This window comes from Chrysemys picta, chromosome 10 (genome assembly GCF_011386835.1).
Source record: "Chrysemys picta bellii isolate R12L10 chromosome 10, ASM1138683v2, whole genome shotgun sequence".
Taxonomy (NCBI): domain Eukaryota; kingdom Metazoa; phylum Chordata; order Testudines; family Emydidae; genus Chrysemys; species Chrysemys picta.
In genome coordinates, this window is record NC_088800.1 from 76,704,524 (window position 1) to 76,727,003 (window position 22,480).

General features: G+C 44.9%; 1 protein-coding gene across 6 annotated transcripts in view; it reads right to left on the reverse strand.

The window, feature by feature from the left end:
* The window catches only part of MAD1L1 (mitotic arrest deficient 1 like 1), a 529,111-nt gene that overhangs the window by 88,375 nt on the left and 418,256 nt on the right, over positions 1–22,480 (reverse strand). The gene's annotated exons all lie outside the window — the stretch shown is intronic.

Genomic DNA, 22,480 nt, shown 5'->3' on the forward strand with positions numbered 1-22,480 from the left:
ACTTCAACCCCCAATTTGAGTCGCTCCATTGGCTCCCTCCTCTTCACTTCAAACACAAATTTCTTGTTTCCCACACAGCCCCTTCCCCATTTAGCCCCGCTCTACCTAGCTGCCTACTCATTTACCATAACATCAACAGCCACCTTCGCTCTGCCAAGGATTCCAGCCCTTACTGGCTCGTGGGCAGCTTTGATCTCAAACATGCCTGTGCTTCCTCCCAAGCCTATCCCTTACGCAAAGGAAAAAACCCTGATATAATCCGAGTGTCCCCTGCCCTGTCCTCTTTCAAATCCCTCTATGACTCACCACGGCCGTGAACCCCACAAAACCCTGGCTTCTGATCAAGGCTGGACCTGCCCCTCTTCTCCTTCCTTCCCCCTTACTAACTGTCCCATTCCTGCCATCTCCCTTGACCTCTCTCTACCCCAGTTAACAAACCAACCACCACAAAACACGTAACTAACAAAACTGCACCAGTCACCACCTTGTTCATTGGTTTGCGTGTTATTCTCCATCTTTAACCCTTCATTTGTTCTTATTTTTTAGACTGCAAGCTCTCCAGAGCACAATGCAGCCTCAGTCCAGATTGGGGCCTGTAGGCGCGACGGTAACATAAATGATATTACTGTGAATTACAATAATCGCAGCTAACCTTTGCCCCTTGAAACATTAGTAATCATGCCCATAAAACCATGTAGTATTTAGTGACCTGTCAAACCTGCAGCATAATTAAAAAGTCAACGCACATAAACCAATGTGTGGAAAATGCTGGAAGAGACACAATCAATATGATGCTTGGTGATTTATTTCGAAACGGAGCTGAGCATTCTGAACTGCTGAAAGCAGAACAGCGAGGCAGGTCAGCATTCTCACGCTGTATTGGCACCTGCTAGTGAGCTGAGCTACACCTACAGATCGCTTTTCTGAAACCCAAATGACCCCCACGGGTCTCGGAGTTATACAGGCACATTATCATCTACTTCGTTACTCATCAGTCCCTCCCGGGGTCTCCTCTGGGGTTTCTAATTCTGTCTTTTGCTTTTCACACACAGGAGCACTTTTATGAATACCCTTTCTTGCTCTCCTAATGGTTTCTGGCCAGATTTGTAGCTCTTTCATTCCCTCTCTTCTTCTTGTTTCACATCAGAGGAACATCAAGACGCTCACTGCCTGGTGTTAGCTTTGTGTCTGTACTGACTGTTCTCACCGATACCAGCAGGCTTTATAATTAAGGGACAGGATTTCAAGCAGCACCAACCACACTTGCAAAGATGTTTTTACAAATTAAAAGGATATTTCTCCAGTTCTGAGCGATGCGGGTCATTTTGCAGCTGCCATTGTCTCTGGGGGCTTAGGAAAACAACAAACACTTCCCTCTCCTCATCACAAGAAGAGTCATCTCACTGCACAGAAACCCACTGTTCCTGTAAGCAGAAATAAAGGCTACAATTCCAGTATAACAACCTACACTGCTTCCTACTGGGAGAGGATAGTGCTGCAGTAACTTCAAGCCAGTAACTACTGAATTCTCCAGACAGCTCACACCGGAAGAGCTGCGTGTCTCCCCAAAGCCGGTACTCCCCTACAATTTCTTACAGCGCCTGCTGGGAGAGACTGGCCCTGGAGTAGCTACACACTTCCCATAGTCAGTTCCCCTGCACCATTCACTACAGCAGCTCCACTCGGGAGCAACTTAGGGCAGGTCTACACTAACCCCCCAATTCGAACTAAGGTACGCATCTTCAGCTACGTGAATAACGTAGCTGAAGTTCGAAGTACCTTAGTTCGAACTTACCTCGGTCCAGACGCGGCAGGCAGGCTCCCCCGTCGACTTCGCGGTACTCCTCTCGCCGAGCTGGAGTACCGCAGTCAACGGCGAGCACTTCCAGGATCGACTTATTTCGTCCAGATAAGACACGATAAGTCGAACCCAGAAGTTCGATTTGCTTGCCGCCGAACTACCGGGTAAGCGTAGACCTACCCGTAGACTGGAGTGAACTGTGCACTCACTGCCTACATCATTTCCCACTGAGCGACTCCAGCTGTAAGCACACAGGACCCGCAGTTTCACACAAGGATGAGTTGTAGAGCGACTCCTGGAAGCTAATATTAATTCTTGGAATAACGTGTCAAGGCTGCCTGGCTGATTACCCCTCATTCCTGTCTGCTTACAAACAGTGATTACAGTCTAATCTCAGCACTCTTGGAAAAGCGGCAGAGTGCCCTTCATCTACTGTAATTACGTTCCATCGCCCCCTGAGCTGAGGCTCTGCCTCACTCCCAGGACTATCTATGGTCTAATCTAGTCAGCTGGAATGGAGGTAGAAATTACTCTAAGAGCTGTATTAAGCTCTTGCTCTGGCCCAGAAGCTAAGTTAGAGGAACTGAAGTGTCTTGTGATGCCAGAGGAAGACACACAGAAAAACACCCAACACTTAAAGTAAAAGGAAGTGTTCTCCCCATCTGGCATTAGTGAGTCAGGGGTTAATTTCGGCCAACTCACCAAATCTGCATGTTCTCCTCCCCTTCCTCCATCTACATCAGCCTCTAATATGTTCCCGGGCATCTCTGGCACAATCAATATATAGCAGATGTCTTTTGGGAATAGAAAACCTAGTTCTCAGTGGGTTCAACTGGTATGGTCTTGCCCAAGCTGTTCCCCCACACTCCAGTGACATTTAATTGCGATGATATGAGACACTGACTGTCAAAACATCACTGGCTCTTTGGATGTGACAGGAGGGCTCAGACGTTTCCAACACAACAGTGCTAAACATTGAAGCCAAACATAGTAGATTTCTGAAATGAACTCGGATGTCTAGCCTTCCTGGCAACTTGAGGGTGCTGCTTTGCCGAAGTGGATTTTAGCCCACGAAAGCTTATGCCCAAATAAATTTGTTAGTCTCTAAAGTGCCACAAGTACTCCTGTTCTTTTTGCTGATACAGACTAACATGGCTACCACTCTGAAATCTGTCTACTGATTATGGAATCTGGGCTCTGCTCCTTCGCTCCTGCTTCCTGGTGCTATGGGGCAGATGTGGGGGAGTGATGGTACCATCCAAATTGTTCAGATCTTCATAATATGGTTTAGACGGGCCTTGGTTTTGTAGAGTAAAATGAGCCTTTAGTTGTCTTCAGCCAGGGAGAACAGAGGAGCCAGTTTGGATTGAGACGACAATGGAAGATAATCTAACTATGAGGTTAGATTCTAAATGGTTTGCCAAAGGAAGTAAAGAGTGGATTATTTGGGGCATAGGGTTTTAAATACTTTACCATGCTATAATGCTTACATGCTATTATGGCTTCATTTGTAGATCTACACATGGATATTTACCTAAGTGTCCACTGGCAGGGAGGGAGTTTACAGGGGAGCAGTGATGGTCTAGAGACATTTATTGGTCTGGGACTGAAGGTACTTCAGAGGTTAAAGGAGCAATAGAGATTTAGAGACACCTCTCTCCTGGATGCTAGTAATGCTGTAAAATCAGGGTAGGTTTAATTATTTGCATTTTCCAAAAGCCTGTGAGCGAAAACCCCTCAGTTAAGACTATTAAGGAAACAAAGCAGGCATGGGGTAGGAGGTGAGATTCTATTGTAATCTAGAAATTGGCTAAAAGTCACAGGAAAAGAGGAGGTGTAATATATAGTCAACTTTCTACAAAGCAGAAGTTCGCAGTGGGGTGCCCCACGGAATCAGTTTTGTTTAATATATTCATGAACTGTATGGACAAAAAAGTGAACAGAGAGGTGGGAAGATTATGCAGATGACATTACCAGGCAGGGATAGCGCTGACCTCACCTAGTGCCTTATATTCACTTTGTTTCTACCTTGGGATAACTCACAGGTGTCAGTTACCTCCAGGTAAAAACAGCAGTGAAAAGAAGGCCTAAATGAGAATATGAAATAATGAATGGCGTAGCTACAGTATTTACCCTCTTTCACAATAGCAGAACAAGCGGATACCCAATGAAACTGAAACACAATACATTTAAAACTGATAAAAAGAAACAATTTTTTTTCATAACATATAACTAACCTGTGGAACTCATTGCCACTAGGTAGCACTGAAATGAAGAGTTCAGAAAGATTCAAAAGGAGGATTACACATTCACAAGGTGTTCCATTGTGTAGCTAGGTTTACCAAACCCTAAGAACAAATTAATTACAAAGGTATCACAGTGGCTCCATCGTTTAGGTTGCACTGAGATTTGCATCTTAAGCAGAGATTAAACCTCTTTGTTGTATATGAATACTACAGTGTATCCTGCTAGCAATAACACTCAGCACTTCAATAGCATCTTACAAGTTCAAAGCACTCAACACACATTAAGGGCTTATCTACCTGGTACAGCAGCACGCCAGAGGGGTGTGACTTGTAAAACGCTCTAATGAGTTGCACTCTAACTGCCCAGTGTAGACCCTGTAAAAGCACTCTAAATGGTACCTAGATCACATTAACATAGTCCTCTCTAACATGCTTTGCTGGCACTGTGTAGACAAACCCAGAGCCGCATAATGTATATGTGAGGTGAATAAATAATACTTTCATTTTACTGATGGGGAAATGGAGACAAATGGGTTAAGTGACTTGCCCAAGGCCACGCAATCAATGACAGAGCTGGGACTAGAATCCAGGAACTTCTGAATTTTTGTCCTGTGCTTAGGTCAGTTGAATACACTTTGAATATATATTTCAGAGAGGCAGGGTAAGGCGGCTAGTACTTTAACACACATAAAAAACACAACTACTGGCCTGCTGGAAGGCTAGAAATGGGAGAAACGTTTTCATTGACTAACTGTCCTGCTTTGTTGGCCATGCAGAGTGAAGCAGTGCTAACTCCAAAGGTAAAAACAACTCTTTTTATACTTGTTTTCAAATGCTATACCTCAATCTCTCCCCTGTATTCACAGCCCCAAATCACAGCAGCTTCCCCTCACAGAATCATAGGATTAGAAGGACCCACAAGGGTCATCTCGTCTAACCCCCTGCCAAGATGCTGGATTTGTTGGGTCTAAACCATCCAAGACAGATGGCTATCCAAACTCCTTTTGAAAACCTCCAGTGAAGGAGCTTCCACAAACTCTCTAGGCAGTCTCTTCCATTGTCCTACTGTTCTTACAGTTAAGAAGTTTTTCCAGAGGTTTAACTTAAATCTGCTCTGCTGTAGTTCTGCCTCTTGTCCTGCCCTCTGTGACAAGAGAGAACAAATTTTCTTTATTTTGTGGCAGTCCTTCCAGTAGCTGAAGACCGCTATCATGTCACTCTTTAATCTCCTCTTTTCCAAACTAAACATGCCCAGTTCCTTCAGCCTCTGCTTACACCGGACCCCCACTAGAACGCAGGGTTTTGGATCCATGCATGGTCCCGCGTTAATGTGGAGACTGTGTTACCATGGATTCCAATTAAAGTAATTAAATTTGGGATCCATGCATGGTCCCGCGCTATAACTGAATTCGCGCTATAAAGACGCATGTTCTAGCGAGGGTCTGCTGTATATGCCTTGCATTCCATCCCTCTGATCATCTTTGTCGCTCACCTCTGGGTCCTTTCCAGTTTCTCTACAGCCCTTCTGTACACTGGTGACCAAAACTGGATGCAGTACTCCAGATGAGCCCTAACCAGTGCCGAGTAGAGCGGTACTCTCAACTCTAATGACTTGCATGCTATGCCTCTGTTAATGCAACCTAAAATTGAATTTGCTTTTTTTGCATCAGCATTGCATTGCTGACTCATGTTGAGGTTGTGACCCACCACAACTCCACAATTCCTCATGGCGAGCTGGACAGAACACGCTTCAGAGCCTGCCCCCATCTGCTTCCCAATCTCAAGGTTTCCTGAAGAGGGATATTAGCTAAACCATGCCCTAACGGCTAAGAGCACCTCTCCTTTAGCCCTGCGGGGCCAGGCACTCTAACACCAGGCACTGAACTGTAGGGTATGTCTACGCTGCGGCTGGAAACGAGCCTCCCAGCCAGGGCAGACAGACTAGCGTTAGCTTGGCTCGAGCTAGCTCACTAAAAATCGAAGCGTGGACATTGGGGCTTGGGTGGCAGCCCAGGCTTTCAATCTCACCCGATCCCATGGGTCTGAGCTCAGGGGGCTAGCCTGAGACTCCGCCAGAGCCACAAGGTCCACACTGCTATTTGTAGCACACTAACTCAAGCCCTGCTAGTGAGAATCTGTTTACCCGGGCTGGGGGTCTCACTCTCAGATGCAGTGTAGACATATCCAAAGTGTCCCATGCACCAGTGTTAACCGCTGGACCAAGTCAGTCCTAAAGCCAGCTCTGCTTGCCAGATAAAGTGCACCTAGACTCTGCTGAGGCTTTAGCTGAGAAGGCAGTGGAAGCCTTTGATGGTAATACAAACACATACAGAACAAACCTATAGTAAGAACAGGAGGTCTGCATCCTGCACCCCTAGTGCTCTGGGCGCTACACAATGGCTTTACAAGTGGCAGCACAACTGACAATGATTTCGTCCGTTCAACTGATCTGCTTGGGACTTTTGCTTTAATAGGAATATTTACAACACTGTAAGGCTGCCCAACGGGGGCAGATCTGACATCCTCCCATTGTACTGCACAGCTGGCTACAAACACTGGGAAGATTTGGCTCTCCCCCCATCACTCTCTAAGTGACACAGGTAAGAGGTGCTTTGAGAGGTTGGACCCCTGTCAGTCAATGAGCGAGTTGCAGTGGATTTCAGCTCCTTTTTGCTAGAGCACATTGCACTGCATTGGACAAACGTGTGAAGTCTGGCCTTTATTTGCTTCCTTCCTGCGTCATGCAGACCCTGCTGCTAGCCTTTGGCTTCCTCCACAAGCCAGCACCTCTCTTCTCTCCAGGTGATCACACTTGCTTTCCAAATGCTTTGTCAGCTACACATCCTGCCACTGAACCACACAGCCCAAAGTTTTCACATATTAGCGCTCACAATCAGAAAAATGAAATTAAAAATGGATTTAAGTTTAAAACCTCTAAAGGCTTGAAAAAGTCTCTAGAGTGAAAAGGTGTGTGTGGGAGGAGAGAGGTGAATGAAAATTGTTAATCAGTGTGGCATTTTCTGTTCCGTGTGTCAAGAACTAGTGAGTAATGAGTTAATCAACTATTCTGAGCACCCAGGAGAGCAATAAACCTGAAGCCTCTTAATAGAAGAAGAGGAGAAAGATGGGCATAGTTTCCAAATGAAAGCATCTTTAATATTGCTTAACCCCAACGCCCATGCTGAGTGCATCTCTGGAGAGGTCAGGATTTCCAGCATTCAGTCCAATTCCCAGCCACGGTGAGAGACCACCAATTCCTGTGTTCAGGATTCTGCATTCCCTGTGCAAGGCACTGCCTTACGGAATGAATTAAAAGAATCAGTGGGGAGAGAAGAGGGATAAAGCCCCTCTAAAAATGAAGGGGTTTTGAGATTGAGCATTTCTCTCTTGTAATGAGTCTAGGAAGAGGAGGCAAATAATGGGTGATTTTTTGCTACTGAACTATGGAAAAATGTAATCTATTTTTACTTCAATTTACTCTGTGCAAGTCTAGTCTAAATGGAGTACATTCTTCTTATCTGCAACATGCTAAACTATCATTAGAGTTTCTCAGTGACTGGTAAGAGAAGAAAGGCTGCAGCTGCTACAGGAGCTCTGCCATCACCCAAGAGCTTCCCCGATGGGATAAACAAAAGATAAATATTAAGATAAATATTTATAGCTCAGGACTTCTCCATACATTGAGATTTATGCTAAAAATATATAAACAAACTCCTCCAGACTAGAGACACAGAGATGGACTGGGGTAGGACGTGAGAGGGACTGGCAGGGTGTGAACCCTGGATGCAAACAACCACAACCCCAATGAAGTTGCTACCCAACTGAATATAGTTGTACTCAGCCAATGTCCCTTTTAGTGGGCAATTCTAAATTGTTCTGATGAGTTACTGCAGCAGGTGAAAAAAGGAGAGCCAAGTGCTTTGGCTTGTTAAACTTTTGTTTGCCCTGGCTCCCCCGCATCATGAAAACTCCCAAACAGCAGTTGCAGCTTTACACCTTAAAGCAATCAGACGCAACATGATGATGCTGTACATGTGGCAAATGAGGAAAGTGGGCAGATGTGAGGGCTACTGCACAGTAAACTGGAAGAAAACTGGATGAAATCTTCCCCTAATTCAACAAAGGGGAAAATTATTGCAGCATCTACCTTCTCTTTACTTGGTGCAGTTCAATGAATGAAATGCTTCAACTCTAGAGTACGGGTGCCCTGCATTTCACAGGGGCAGAGCACTAGCAGCTTCCCCTGAAGTCAGGAGTTTGAACATGATTTCTTCTCGCATCCGCCTCATTCCCCTTCTTCTTACAGATGTTGTTACGTGTTTTTAAATCACAAGTACTTTCCCCATGAGATTTTCCCTTTCTACCTGCACTCTATGCATTATTTTAGGTGACAACCGGATTATTTGACTGTGGCAGAAACAACACAGACTCCTGAATTCAGGACTTGGCAAGTGAGTGGAAGAGGAACAGATGTTCATATATTTCATTGTAAAATATAATTACCTGCAATTTTGCACTCCACAAATACAACAAATTCTTATTACTCCCAGGACTATGAGAGGGGTCTTGGTGTCCTTCTTAAAGCCTGGGGTGCTCTTCCAGATTATGCCATATATTTCATCTTGAAGGCTCCATGATGCAGCTACCATCCTTCAGACTCAGACAGGCAACACCACGCTGGTCCTGGTATGATGAGGGTTGCTTTTAAGGAGGGTGAGGAATTCTCCCCGGCTGATGAGTGTACCATTTTTACATCACTTCCAGTTCCTGCTGGAAGCCCGGTCTGGTTTTCACCAGGTAATATTGGGTATGCAGATCAGTGCCTTCTACATTTATATGCCGTTACTGATTTGGCATCTTAAACAAGTCTTTTCACCATCAAGGAATCTTTGCAGCTTCCCTTTAAACTGACAGTCCAAAGTGACAAACATCTAGAAAAACATGCCCCACAACAGCCTGCGCCTCCTCCTACAAAACTCATCTGGACATTTTTAGGGTGCAATTGGATCCATTGCTGCCCAACAGCATGTGCTCAGTTCAGCTGGGACAAAATTCCCAACCTCCTCTCTGAAAGAAAAAATACAATTCTAGCTTCCCTGGTGAGCCCTGCACTTGAAAGTTTGAACATTAATCTGCTAGTATCAACTCCCAACCACCAGTGAATACTTCTCACTCTCTCCAAAGAGCAGGTGAAACCACTAGGTATAGTTACCTCACTCACACTAGAGAGTATAGAACTGCTCTAGCCTCACTTCCAAAACGTGTATGAAAACATTGTAGTCCTTCCCCCACCACCTCCTTGAAGGCAGTCAAATCCAACAGACTTCAAACCCCGTTCCATCCTTGTTGAGCGTTGTGTCTATACCCACAGGAAAACAAAACATCTAAGCAGGCAATTTGGAGATCAGAATTTTTTTTTGTTTCTAACAACTAGTACAAAGCCTCCAGTCTATTTCCTTTGACTTCCAGCAGCCAATCAGAGCAAAGGAAAGCTGAGAGGGTCAGAACCTCCATTCTGGACACAAATTGGCTGCTGGTTCTCTACCTCCTAGCCATGGAGACAGGGAGAGGAGGTTACAGCCACAGAGTAATGAGTGAGATTACACTGCAATCAAGGAACGGGGTGTGATCTGGAGGAGACGTGCTCAAGGCAGGAGAAACATTCTTTAATACAAACCCTTATTGTTCACCTTGCTGCTAGCTCAGTGGATAATCCACCAGACTTTAAACTCCTGCCAGAAGCCAGTGTGTATAATTCCACAGAGCTTTTCCCCTGCCATCAATAATAACCCAGAGGTAGGTGTGCAGAGGTATGGACATCTCAGCATTCTGCTTCTCTGAGTCATACTCTAGAGAAGGGCAGCTTTTGGGGGGTCTCTGTGAACATCCCCTCCCTTTTGCTTTCTCTAGTTATTATTAAGAGTCAGTTCAGCAACCCGAGGACACTTGTGCAAGCTGCATTGTTGAAAATTGCACATTACTGTTCAATGAACTTGGAAAAGAAAAAGGAAATGAATAAGGAGCCCATGAAATTCAACAATTCTTGATATAAGGGATCTTCTCCAGCACAGGTGATGGAAAGGTAAAAAATGGTTTCAGGTTAGGCTAAATCACACCCATCTCATTGGAATGCTTCAGTGAACCCTACCAAGCTGGAAACATCTGCAGGAACAGAAGACTCCACCTCTGCAATGAGATTTTTGCATTTGCATCATAGATGGAGAGCATATGCCTATGGTTAAAGGTTAAAGTCTTCTCCCAGACTCCAGGGAGAAGAGCGGATCTGAGGCGAAAATGTGCTCCAATCACAAGTAAATAACCTCTCTTTTTCCTTTGAAAATTGCCTCTGCTGATCCCCGCTCTTGGAAGATGAGCTAGCAGTAACAAAGCTCTTGGAGGAAAGCTGTAGAGTACCAATTAAATAAGGACTGTAGGACTGCTCTCCCAAACAGATATCTGAGCCAACTCCCAGGCTGGGAGACGGGCTGTACGAAAATGTGACTAGATCACAAATTAGCAGCTTTACAGACCTCAGTGACAGAGGTCACTGTCAGCATTCCCCAGATAATGCCTCAGAGCTAGCACAGTGTGCCTTAAGCCCCTCTAGTCAAGTGACTCTGCAAGACTGCAACAGTCTGGATAGAGAGCAATATTTTGTACTGTTTATTTAGTCATGCGTCCAACAGTGACAACAGCGATTTGATTCAAGTCCCCCATCAGCAACCTCATCCTTGCTATCACCGCCTGCCGCCACCGTCTCATTAACACAGCTGTGCAGTGCTTGCCAGAGAGATACAATCAAATGTACAAAAGAACATGGATAAAAACACATCTCATTAATCTCTATATTGTGTCAGGCCTTCCCTTGTTTCTCTTTCCCTTTTCTCATTTTGCTTTTCCTTCCCTTTCAGATTCTCTCTTCTTTTGCCTGTTTTCTGTCTTTCTCACTTTCTCCTCTCAGCTCTTCTCCATTCACAGATCATCAAAGCGTCCCCCTTCTTCTCTGGTGTTCTTTCACCATCCACTGACCGCACTCAATTGTCTCCTTCTTGCTCCCTCGTTTGGATGGTTTATTCAGCAGTCATCTAAACAACTCATATAAAGCACATGAACTATAGAGCTCCCCATAACGAGTAGCACAAGTACTGCCACTATCATTGTGGAGTAAGGCAAAAGTGAAGTTAACCATGTGCTAAATTAAGTAAAAATCCCTTCAGCAAGCCTCTTTGAGGCTTGTTGAAATCTGGCTCTTCTGGATTTCCAGGACAGCAAGTCCTAAAGACAAAGGTCTTTTGCTGAGAAAAGCTTTCAGGATCTAGACCATAACAGCAGGAGCAGCCCAGGGAGTAGGGTGAGAAGCAACCTTTCAAATAACTGGGCTTCAGATCATTCAGGATATCAGATTGTCGCTAACATCTTGCGTTGCATCCAGAAGAGATTTGTTCTCTCTTTTTCATTCGCCCATCTTGGTTCTCTTCCACTGCTCTCCCATTCCCTTTCTTGGTGTTTACTCTCTATATTAAATTCAAAACACCAGCTGGACCCATGTAGGTGACCCTGGGTGAAATTTACTTAAGTACTGCGTAAGTCATCCTTTGCTTAAGCTATTTAAAATAAGATGTATATGGTGCCCAGGTCTTGTGCTGGGTCTCTGAAGACATGGGCATTTCATACCCAATGAGAAGGCATGGTACTATCTAACTGTAAATGCCCTGCCGAAGTACTTACCCAAGGGCACCTAACTCTAGGAATTTTTAGCTACACTGATGAAGACTGGGACATCTAAAAATAGTTAATAAGAAACGCTGAGCAACGGTTAGCTCTGGCAGCTGAATTTTCCTCTACTCTTATCATGTTCTCACTTGCTACACAAATTGCGACTGAATAGACCTCATTATGTTGGAGCTGTTGGTTTGTTTTTCAGTTCCATTGAGTGGGTTTTGGACATGGTCACAGCGAAGCTAGGGCTGGGATCTGGATGTCGGGAAAGAGACACTTTTCCTTTGCAAAATTCTCTTGAGCAGGTTTTTTCCTACATATACAAAGAAACCACCTGGGTGTGCAGAACTCAACAGGTCCATTTCAGCCTTTGCTACAGAACTACACCTGGGAACTGTCATACAAGTCCAGAACCTTCAGGAGCTGTCTCCTCCATGACCTTAGAGAACAATACCTCTGCCTTGCAAAACATGTCTTACCCTGAAAACATTCAGGTCTTGATAAGCTATCATTAATATTCCTCTTATTTCCTTTGAAATGGCCTCCCTTGCCTTAAGGCCAAACAGTAGCTCCTGGTCTCATACTGGCAGCAAGAGACTTTGCACAAGTCCATGGCTGGGGACAGGCAGACCACGTTTTCTCCTCTAGCACAGGCTTGTAGGATTTCACAGCAAACCTTCAATTATCACAGCACACAACTGTAAAACTTGCTGAACTGGAAACAAACATTCAGCTATTTCTAACCATGCCTTCAATCCCCTTCCTGCCTCTGCCCCCAAAATCATCTCAAATAATATTCTCCTGGAACCTCTGCAGCCTGCAGAGCACAGAGCTAAATTATAAGACACAATGACTAATAAACAATATGAAAACACATATACCTCTATCAGCGCTGAACTGGGAACACAGCTTCTAAGAGAACAGGCCACTGCTACACGTTACTCACAGCAAGTACCCAACTGAGAAGGTAGGGCACACAGCACTTCTCAGAGAGCAAGCACACTCTCCTCTTTGTCCTGGTGAGCTAATGTGCATCCTTTAGTCTGTGTGTTTTGGGTCTGCGACTTCCATGGAGCAGTGTATGTTTAGCTGGAGTCATTAAAATGAAAAGCCCTAGTCTGGACTTCACCTGCCTGGAAAAGCTGTTGGAAATAGATAGCAGCAAGAAACTGGTAGGACAAGCTCCCACGCCCCATTGAGCCAAATTGTTAGTTTAGTAATTGTGTTTTCTTCTCGCTGAGTGGAAGGCGTCTTTAGCTGCTGTATTTAGACTTGTGGAAAAGGTTGTTGGACCAATCCCCATTCTCCACCTGAACCTGGTGGTTGCCGGCCACAGAAACTCCCTGCAGCTAGGACATTTCACCTTGATCTTTTTGCAGTCAAGCTTTCACTTCTAACAGAGAGAAGATGAGATGGGTAAGAGGCACTGTAGGTAGGGCAAATCTGAGGCTATTTCCATCTGCATCCAGGGTGAAATTCCAACCTGTGCAGAGAGTCGGTACAAGACCTCTGCACCATTCATGGGCTTGTAATACAAGGCAGCTTTCTTCTGGGAGAGGATTTCTCTTCTAATATAGTCACTGGGGAGCAAGGACAATCCACTGAACCATATCCTCATTTCTGAAGATTAGTATAATGGTGCTAAGGATCATCCACTTACTATGCTACTTACTGGACAGTATGAAGGCCTTGGTGTTTTTCTGTCACCATGTGAATGCGCACACATCTGTGCCTGTCCCACTGTCGACACTGGTGAGCATATGCTAATACCAGCTCATCTGTATAGCCTGGAGAGGTTTCCTGCTTGCGCAAACATGCCTACCCATCTTTGAATGCCTGTGTTTACACTTCACAGGCAGGACTATGCAACAGCAACCATAAGACAATCGAGAATTGTTTCTCTGACAGGATTTCTCTGACAGGATTTCTGAAGAGCTCAAAGTGGGAAAAAAACCCATAATCCATAATCACAGAAAGACTTAAATGTCCATCTGGGGACTAGGATGAGGAATTGCCCCTCTTTGCACATCAGCTGTGGATGGAAAAGCCCGGCTGTTCCTGATTTGTTCTGGATGGTAAAATAAAGACCACCTGCTCTGGCTGAGAATTGGGGAAATTTGTGAGAACATCCATTATGTATAAGATAGCTGTCCACAGGCAAATTGCCTGCAATCCGTTAAAGGGAGAACTCCCAGGTCCCCTCAGCAGTAGCCTGGCATAGGTCTGTTTCACTGATACGGCAGAAAAATCACTTTAATTTCTAATTAATCTGCTGGTATATAATACCTTTAATTAAAAAACAATTCCACACCCCCTTTGTGAGAGGAGGGAAGCAGCCAGCAATGGAGCAGAAAGACTTGGAATCTTGGCTGCATTTCAGGGCTTGTCCCCTTTAAAGCTGATGGAGCAGGTGAACAAGCAGCCTGCCGATTTTCCACTAGGTACTGAGAGCGGTTTGTCGGCGCAGAGATGACACATGCACTGAAGCCCCCGTAACTCTCCAAGGGATGCTTTGGAGATGAGGGCTGGGATTGTGGGTACACAAAAGAGCCATTCCAGCCGACTCATGTCTCGCCTATTCATCGTGGGGGGAGGGTGGAATAAATTCAGGCAGAGTCAAGGGAAAATATAATCGAAAGATGCCCTGGATGGAAATAAAATGGACTTCACTGGACAGAGCATGGAAGAGACTCGGGCAGATCTGCAGGCTGAAAAGCAGAGAGCCTTTCCTTCCTCTTCTAATGTTTCTCTTCCCTCTATTAATAATGAATGCCTGACAGGTGGGACAAATTTACACACTGCTTTCTGAAAAATTAATTCAATGATTATAATTTCAGTCCCAAAGAGATGGAAGCAGCTCAGGCAATTTGGGGGCCTCTGGCATGTTGCTCAAATAGAGGTTTGCATGTAAAGTCTCCCTTATAGATCTAACTCAAAGGGGGAAGATCTGGTAAGGGAAATGTGTTTTTAAGTTAGACAAGTTTTATTTTTGTGCGAGAAACTATTTCACTTGTGCTTCCCCATCAACCCTTGATTTTTCAAGAGAGAGGAATAACCTTGGGTCTTCCCAGGCATAACCGCTTGTGGCTTTTTACACTGTGCAGTAGACAAGGGAGAATCCCAACATGAAAATGAATGAGTAAATGAGATAACTTGCTTATCCATTTTCAATCTGATTTTAGGCCTACAGAATTTCAGTGTAACAAGTGAAATTTTCTATGACACTATATTTTTAAATTGATGAGAGCACCGGATGGCATCATAAGAGAGAAGTGGCCTCTAGTCTCAAACAGATTATCTTCCCACCAGCTAATGGCCCATCAACGGCAGAGTGACAACCAAAGTACTGGGGATTTCTAGGGGAGAGAGGCATGGATCACACAGTATCCATTGGTTAGGCTGGCAACTTTTCCCCACCCCAGAAAAGCAGAGGCCCTGGTGGGACTTCCCCCGGGATCTGGAGGAACTGTGATTGGTCACGTCACTCTCTAGCCTGTCTAGCCCTGTATCAGAGGAATGAGCAGGCCAAGGAATTATGCTTGGTTACCTGCAGTGGACTCCCTAATAATCAACATTGTTACTTTTGTTTATTTTAAAACAAACTTGAGAGAGAAAAATCTCTCAGAGCTCCCAGAGGACTGCAGAACCTAGAAGCTCAGAATAGTTTTCCAGATTTAGACAGAAGAGTAAGCAGACAGACTCGATTTTCTTTCTTAAGATGCTAAAAAATGGCAGAAATAAAACGGGGAGAAAAAAAAAAAAAGACTGCCTTTCCCATAGTCCTCTGCAAAGATTTAAACCTCTGGGTGAGTGAAAACCCAAGTACGGTTCAAACAGAGAGAAGGCTGCCAACTAATCCAACCCTGGGAAGTTTGGAATACCTCCATTCAGGCATCAGTGCCAGCCTGAGCTAAGGACCGGGAGGAATGCTGGGGCTCAGTGAGGCCAATGGCAGGACATTCTCTGTCAGCCAACACAAAGGTAGGTGGTGGAAGTGATATTTTTGTTTTTATTCTTATTTTTAGATGAGCTGAAAAGACATTTGAAGCACCCAAATGACTGTAGGAGTAAGAGCTGAACTACTCTCATGCCCAGAAGAGCAGCACTCCGCACAACTTAAAACTTATCTCCCATAGCCAGGTTTGGATGCTGTGTGGACCATGCTACCATGCACTAAAAGTTACTAGTGTGCTCTGACACACTGCTGAACAGCAGACTCCAAATGGCCAGTGATAATAAGGTGATAACAGAATGGATTTGTCAAGGACAAATCGCGTCAAACCAACCTTATCGCTTTCTTTGACAGGGTAACAAGCCTTGTGGATGGGGTGGCGGGGGGGTGGGGGAGAGAAGTGGTAGACGTCATATATCTTGACTTTAGTAAAGCTTTTGATGCTGTCTTGCGTGACCTTCTCATAAACAAACTAGAGAAATGCAACCTAGATGGAGCTACTATATGGTGGGTGCAAAGCTGGTTGGAAAACCATTCCCAGAGAGTAGTTATCAGAAGGGCATAACGAGTGGGTACTCGCAGGGATCAGATCTGGGTCCAGTTCTGCTCAATATCTTCATCAATAATTTAGATAATGGCATAGAGAATACACTTATAAAGTTTGCAGACGATACCAAGCTGAGCGAGGTTGCAAGTACTTTGGAGGATAGGATTATAATTCAAAATGATCTGGACAAACTGGAGAAATGGTCTGAAATAAATAGGATGAAATTCAATAAGGATAAATGCAAAGTACTCCACTTAGGAAGGAACAATCAGTTGCACACATACAAAATGAGAAATTACTACCTAGGAAGGAGTACTGCGGAAAGGGATCTGGGGGTCATAGCGGATCACAAGATAAATATGAGTCCACAGTGTAACACTGTTGCAAAAAAAGTGAACATCATTCTAGGATATAATAGCAGGAGTGTTGTAAGAAAAAGACATGAGAAATTATTCTCCCGCTCTACTCTGCGCTGATTAGGCCTCAACTGGAGTATTGTGTCCAGTTCTGGGCACCACATTTCAGGAAAGATGTGGACAAATTGGAGAAAGTCCAGAGAAGAGCAACAAAAATTATTAAAGGTCTAGAAAACATGACCTATGAGGGAAGATTGAAAAAATTGGGTTTGTTTAGTCTGGAAAAGAGATGATTGAGAGGGGATATGATAAAAGTTTTCAAGTTCAAGTTTTCAGAAAGGGGTTCCTGCCAGGGGGGCAGCACCCCCAGATAACGGGGCACCGGGTCCAGGAGGGACATGGGGGGCCAAGCGGCAGCAGGACACTGGCCTGCAGAGGGCGCTCCAGATGCTGGAAGAGCTAATTCCCAGAAACGACCAGCAGGAGGTGCTGCAGGGGTGAGTCTGCGCACTGCTACATGGACATTAGGAAAAATTTCCTCTCTGAGTGGTTAAGCACTGGAATAAGTTGCCTAGGGAGATTGTGGAATCTGCATCATTGGAGATATTTAAGAGCAGATTAAACAAACAGGGATGGTCTAGATAATACTTAGCCCTGACATGAGTGCAGGGGACTCGACTAGATGACCTCTTGAGGTCCCTTCCAGTCCTATGATTTAGTGTACAGCAAGCTAGGGTACTGTAGGTTTCTGCCCCTGCTTGCCATGCACTAAGTCTCCATGTAGACAAGCCCTAGATTGGAACAGCAATGCCCAAATATGGAGTTCTGCTGAACATTAGAGTCAGCTTTCAAGACAATGGAGAATTTGCTAAGTCTGTATTTAAAGAGCTCTACCAAACTGTGTATTTTTGGAGAAAACAGGGACCTGTCTGGCTCAGATGCCTCCAGCTGGGTTATGTGTTGTATGTGACATACAGTACCCGCTGCAACACCACAGAGCACTGGAAACACACAGAACCCTGCCTAGTGATGCTTTAAGGTGTAAATGTGCAGAGTGCTGGTTGCTGAGCTTGGCGCACTCACCACTTTTCTCCTGAAGTTGTTGGCTTTTTAAAAATTGCAGAATAGGTGGCCTTTACGTGATGTTTAGTACTCAAGGGATTCTGGGCTGACAGCCCTCAGCACTGTGGTCCTCTAGCCACAGCACAGACTCAGCATCAGTCATGGCAATGCTAGCTTCCCCACACACTTCCAGCATGGCCAACCCTGCCACTTGCAGGACAGGGTCATTCATTCTCCACTCTCATTCAGTTCAGGCCTCTCTACTGAGATTGCCCATTGTGTTGGTGGCTGTTAAATCCCCCTCTCTTTTGAAGGAACCCCAGAGCAGGAGACTCCCTACCTTATATCAAGGTTAACGTCAATTATGTGCTACTCACACACACACACCTTAAAACGTGGCACATTAAGACGGAAACAGACGTGCTGCTCTGCGCAGATGCAAGAGGAAATGGAAATGCTGGAACAAGCAGCTTGGCACAGGCTCTTGGCTGGGCCAAAGGTTTATTCCTGGGATGCTGCTTTCCTGCAGACTAAGGAAAATTAAATTTAGCACTTTGCAAATAAATAGGTTAAGGCTGAAAGGACACTATTTAGGAATTTATTGCTTACAGCAGCTTCAGAGATTATAGATCCATCACAGTCTATTACCTTGCTAGTTACTGTTTCCATTCTGTCTGTCATTCCCTCTTACAGAGTGGTCCTTTCATCAGATCTTTTTCTGTTCCAACACCAAACTGTCATCACACTAATGGAATTACACAAAGAAAAACATCTTTGGGCTTCAGCAACTCTCCTGCCAAAAGCCAAGGACATCTCCCCTGCTTTCCCAGTGCAATGTGATAAAATTCCCCCATAAGAGAAATAAAAGGAGATGTAACGACCTTATATGAAGTACAACAAAGGACAGCTGTCCTGCGTCTCACTGTGTCTGCAAACTGGCATCTTAACCCTGACCCCCACTCCCCCGCCCAAAGCATCAAGGCTTTACCAGCGGCACACAAACTTCCTCTTACCTCTGCATCCTGCCTCTGCTGAAGGTTCATCACAGCTGCAGGATAAGGACCATAGGTTGTAGAAAATGTGAGGAGAAATGCTCATTAAACATAACTCACCACATCCGGTCTGGATTACATGAGTGCAGGGTCACTGAGCTTCCATTCTGCACACAGTAATATCACTTCCTACACAGAGGTTCCCTCTCCAGATCCAGACGCAGCTTTCCTGACTACATAAAGTGACACAGCTATAAAACAAAACACTGACTAAGGCTCTACCACAAAGGGCGGCAAACCCCTCACTCTGAAGTTGATGTTTATGGCAGTTCCTCCAAACAGGTTCAAATAGACCCAAGCTAACCAGTTACATGGAAGTGCTACCACTAATACTCAAATGATTCAGTTCAACATAGATTAAGAGCACATTATACTGTGCAAACCATTGTTCAGTACACACTGACATATTCCTCCCAAACACAGGCAGGCTCATCTTCTTTAACTAGTAACTGGGGACAACCCTAAAGGATAGTCCTGGGACTTATTAAAGTCTGAAGCCTTTCTCAGCTCCCCTACTTTCCCCAAGGAGGTGGAAGGAAGTACACGTTTTAGTTAAGATGGTTATACAAACAGACTTGACAAGAAATAAGTCCCCGAATTACTTGCCCTAAAGATGCTTTCATGCGGTTGGCAAACAAGAGGCACTGTAGTTCTCAATTCTGCTTATGAAATACAAGGTCCTAAAATAGTGTCAACAGAGAAATCACCTATTCCTATAACTAATCACGCTCAGATAGACTGAAAGAATTACTGAATGCAGATCCTTTGTAAATGCATTTTGGATTGATTCATGTATGAGTCAGTGAAAAGAAGGAAATATGGGAACAGGTTAGTTTTTCTATAATTCCAAAGTACATGTTTTAAATCGTATTACACTCTGACACTTATTTCTGTTCCAATTCACCCAAGTTATTTACTGAGATCTTTTACAAATATTTGTAACAATGAAATTTCACAGCATGTTGGTCAGTAACATAGCCTGGGACTCATGTTACTATTATAGCAACCACACTCCACATCCACAAATGCCTCAGAGAACTAGATAAATTCATGGAGTTTAAAACTAGAGAACTAGATAAATTCATGGAGTTTAAGTCCATTAATGGCTATTAGCGAGGATGGGTAAGGAATGGTGTCCCTAGCCTCTGTTTGTCAGAGGGTGGAGATGGATGGCAGGAGAGAGATCACTTGATCATTACCTGTTAGGTTCACTCCTTCTGGGGCCCCTGGCATTGGCCAATGTTGGTAGACAGGATATTGGGCTGGATGGACCTCTGGTTTGACCCAGTGTGACACAAAGAATAATAGGTCCATATGACACATGGACATGGCACACTATAAATGAATCTGAAGAGATAGCATGGTACATTGTGCCTACAATCCCCACGCTGTGAAGTGCGTCGAATCTTGAGGCGTGCCCTGAATGAACACTTGGTGTGCTTCCAACCATCCTCAGCAATCACTGGCATGGAATAAACTGGAGATGCCGGGAAGCAAAGCGGAAAACGCAATGGTGTAACAGAGGAGAGCACTATTTGGGATTTTTGCTTTTGCTCAGATGGGTTCAGAAAAAGGAAATGCAGGGTAAACCCTGGTTAGGGAAAGGCCGCAGGGGACAGCACCTTTCAGAGAAGCACAAGTTCATATAAACCATGTGCTGGTTGACAGACTTTGAGGCATGGGTTAAATGGGCCCCTTTTCCCAAGTGCAGAATCCAAAGCCCACGGGCTGGTTTATGCAATGTGCTCTAGATCCTTAGAAACCCCGGGTCAATGTAGCAGTATCAGAGTGCCCAACAAAACTCAGGAGATCTGGGCTCCCTTGGAGTGGTATGGCCTCTCTAGGGCTGCCAAAGGGCTGAATGGACAGTCACCATAAAGTACCTTTCCTCCCCAGAACATACATTCCATTCTGATTCTAATTCTCAAGTGCCCCTGCTTGTATTCACCCCAGCTGAGCTGGCTGGCCTTGGGAAAACTGGCCAGAAGCCTTGTCATCCAATCCTAATTTATTCTTTATCAGCAGCCAGGAGGAAAGGATGGTGTAAGAGCCACTACCTTCAGGTTACCCTGCAGCTGGCTAAGCTGGCTTTAGGGCCTTTTGGCACAAGCAGAGTGGCTTGCCACTATCCTACACCAAGTCATGGGAGAACCTGTCCTCTTCGCTCTCCCTGTTTCAGGCAGGGATCAATGCATAATGAAGTCCAAATATCTGTTCTTTCTACAGGCCAGTGCTGTTTTGATGCGTTGGCATATTATCCCCAATACACTGTTGCTGGGACAGGTCGGTGCTGTTCCTGCTAACCTCCATTTCCAGGAGAATCTTTCTGTACAGGCAATGTGCAATTTCTCTTTATTCTTAGTTTTTATTGATTACTTATTCTTGTGAATAAGACTATTCCTAAAAGAACATATGTTCAGTCAGAACTTCGTGGTTAAGTGAGGTTGGAATAAACAAGGTTTTGTAATAATTGAGCAATATCAAGGTTGTGACAAATCAACAAAAGGAAGAAACGGAGTTCAAGCATCCACACAGACGGTGGCGTCCTACCCTGTATGTTAATAGCAAACACTTGCTCACTTCCTTCAGTCCAGGACTTGAAGGGCTACCAACACAGCTCCCCTTTAGCACATTCCCCAAAGGAGTCCTTAATGAAATGAGAAATAAATAGTCAGGGAATTTGCAGCTGAGTTGACAATCTGCGGAGATACCCTGGTATCAGAGAACTCGGCTTGCTAAATCAAAGTCTCCTTCTTTTCATTTGAGGCTTTGTACATAAAGAACTGTGAATGAAACAGTGGGGTTATGGTTTGGTGACACGGCTCGGCGTGTTCTGCAAATTCACAACAGCACCAGGGAAAACGAGAAGCAGGCATCAAAAGCTGCTTTTTAAAAACAACCACTTCATGTGTTCTGTAATGAGGTCTTTGTATTCCCCAAACTCGCCGTCTTGGAGTCATCTCCTTTCCTCTCAAGTGAACCGATCACACAAACTCCAACTGAAAACTATCTTTGAAAAGACCAAGGATTTTAAAAAAACGAGTTTGCAGTGAATTTAGTGTTGCTGAAAGGTGCTAGGTATCCACAGAAAAGAGAGAGCAGCCGGGGCAGCGACCACGCAGGCTTCTTCACAGGGTCCCACCAATGACCCTAAACCCCGAGCGAGATTGAAGGCACCTCTAAGAAGCAGTCTGCCCTGTCTACTCACTGCTAATAAAAGCACTTTGGTATCTCTACACTGCTTCCACCTAAAAAGCCCCAAGCGCTGTACATTTAATTAAGCTTCTCAACCCCCCCCAAAGTAAGTGAATGGTATTTTTCTGCACCCATTTTACAGAAGAGGAGAAAGATGGGTGGATTAAGTGATTAGTCCAAGGTCACAAAGGAAGTTAGTGGCAGAGATGGGAATAGACCGTATGCAGCACTAACACATGCCAGACCTGGGTCGTCACAGAGTTTTAGAGACTTAGGGTGACCACATTTCTCAAAGGGAAAACGGGACACCGTGTGGGCTAGCCTGAGCCCCCTCCTCTGCATGGGGCTGGCCCAAGCCCTGCCGAACCCTCACCCCACGCAAGGCTGGAGCTGGCATCACTGCTCACCCGGAGGAAAAAAAAAAAGGAGGGGGGGGGGACAGGACAGCCAGAATACGGCTTAAAATAGGGACTGTCCCAGCCAAAACAGGATGTCTGGTCACCCTGTACAGAGCACCCCGCTCAAGCACAATACTGAATAGATACAGACA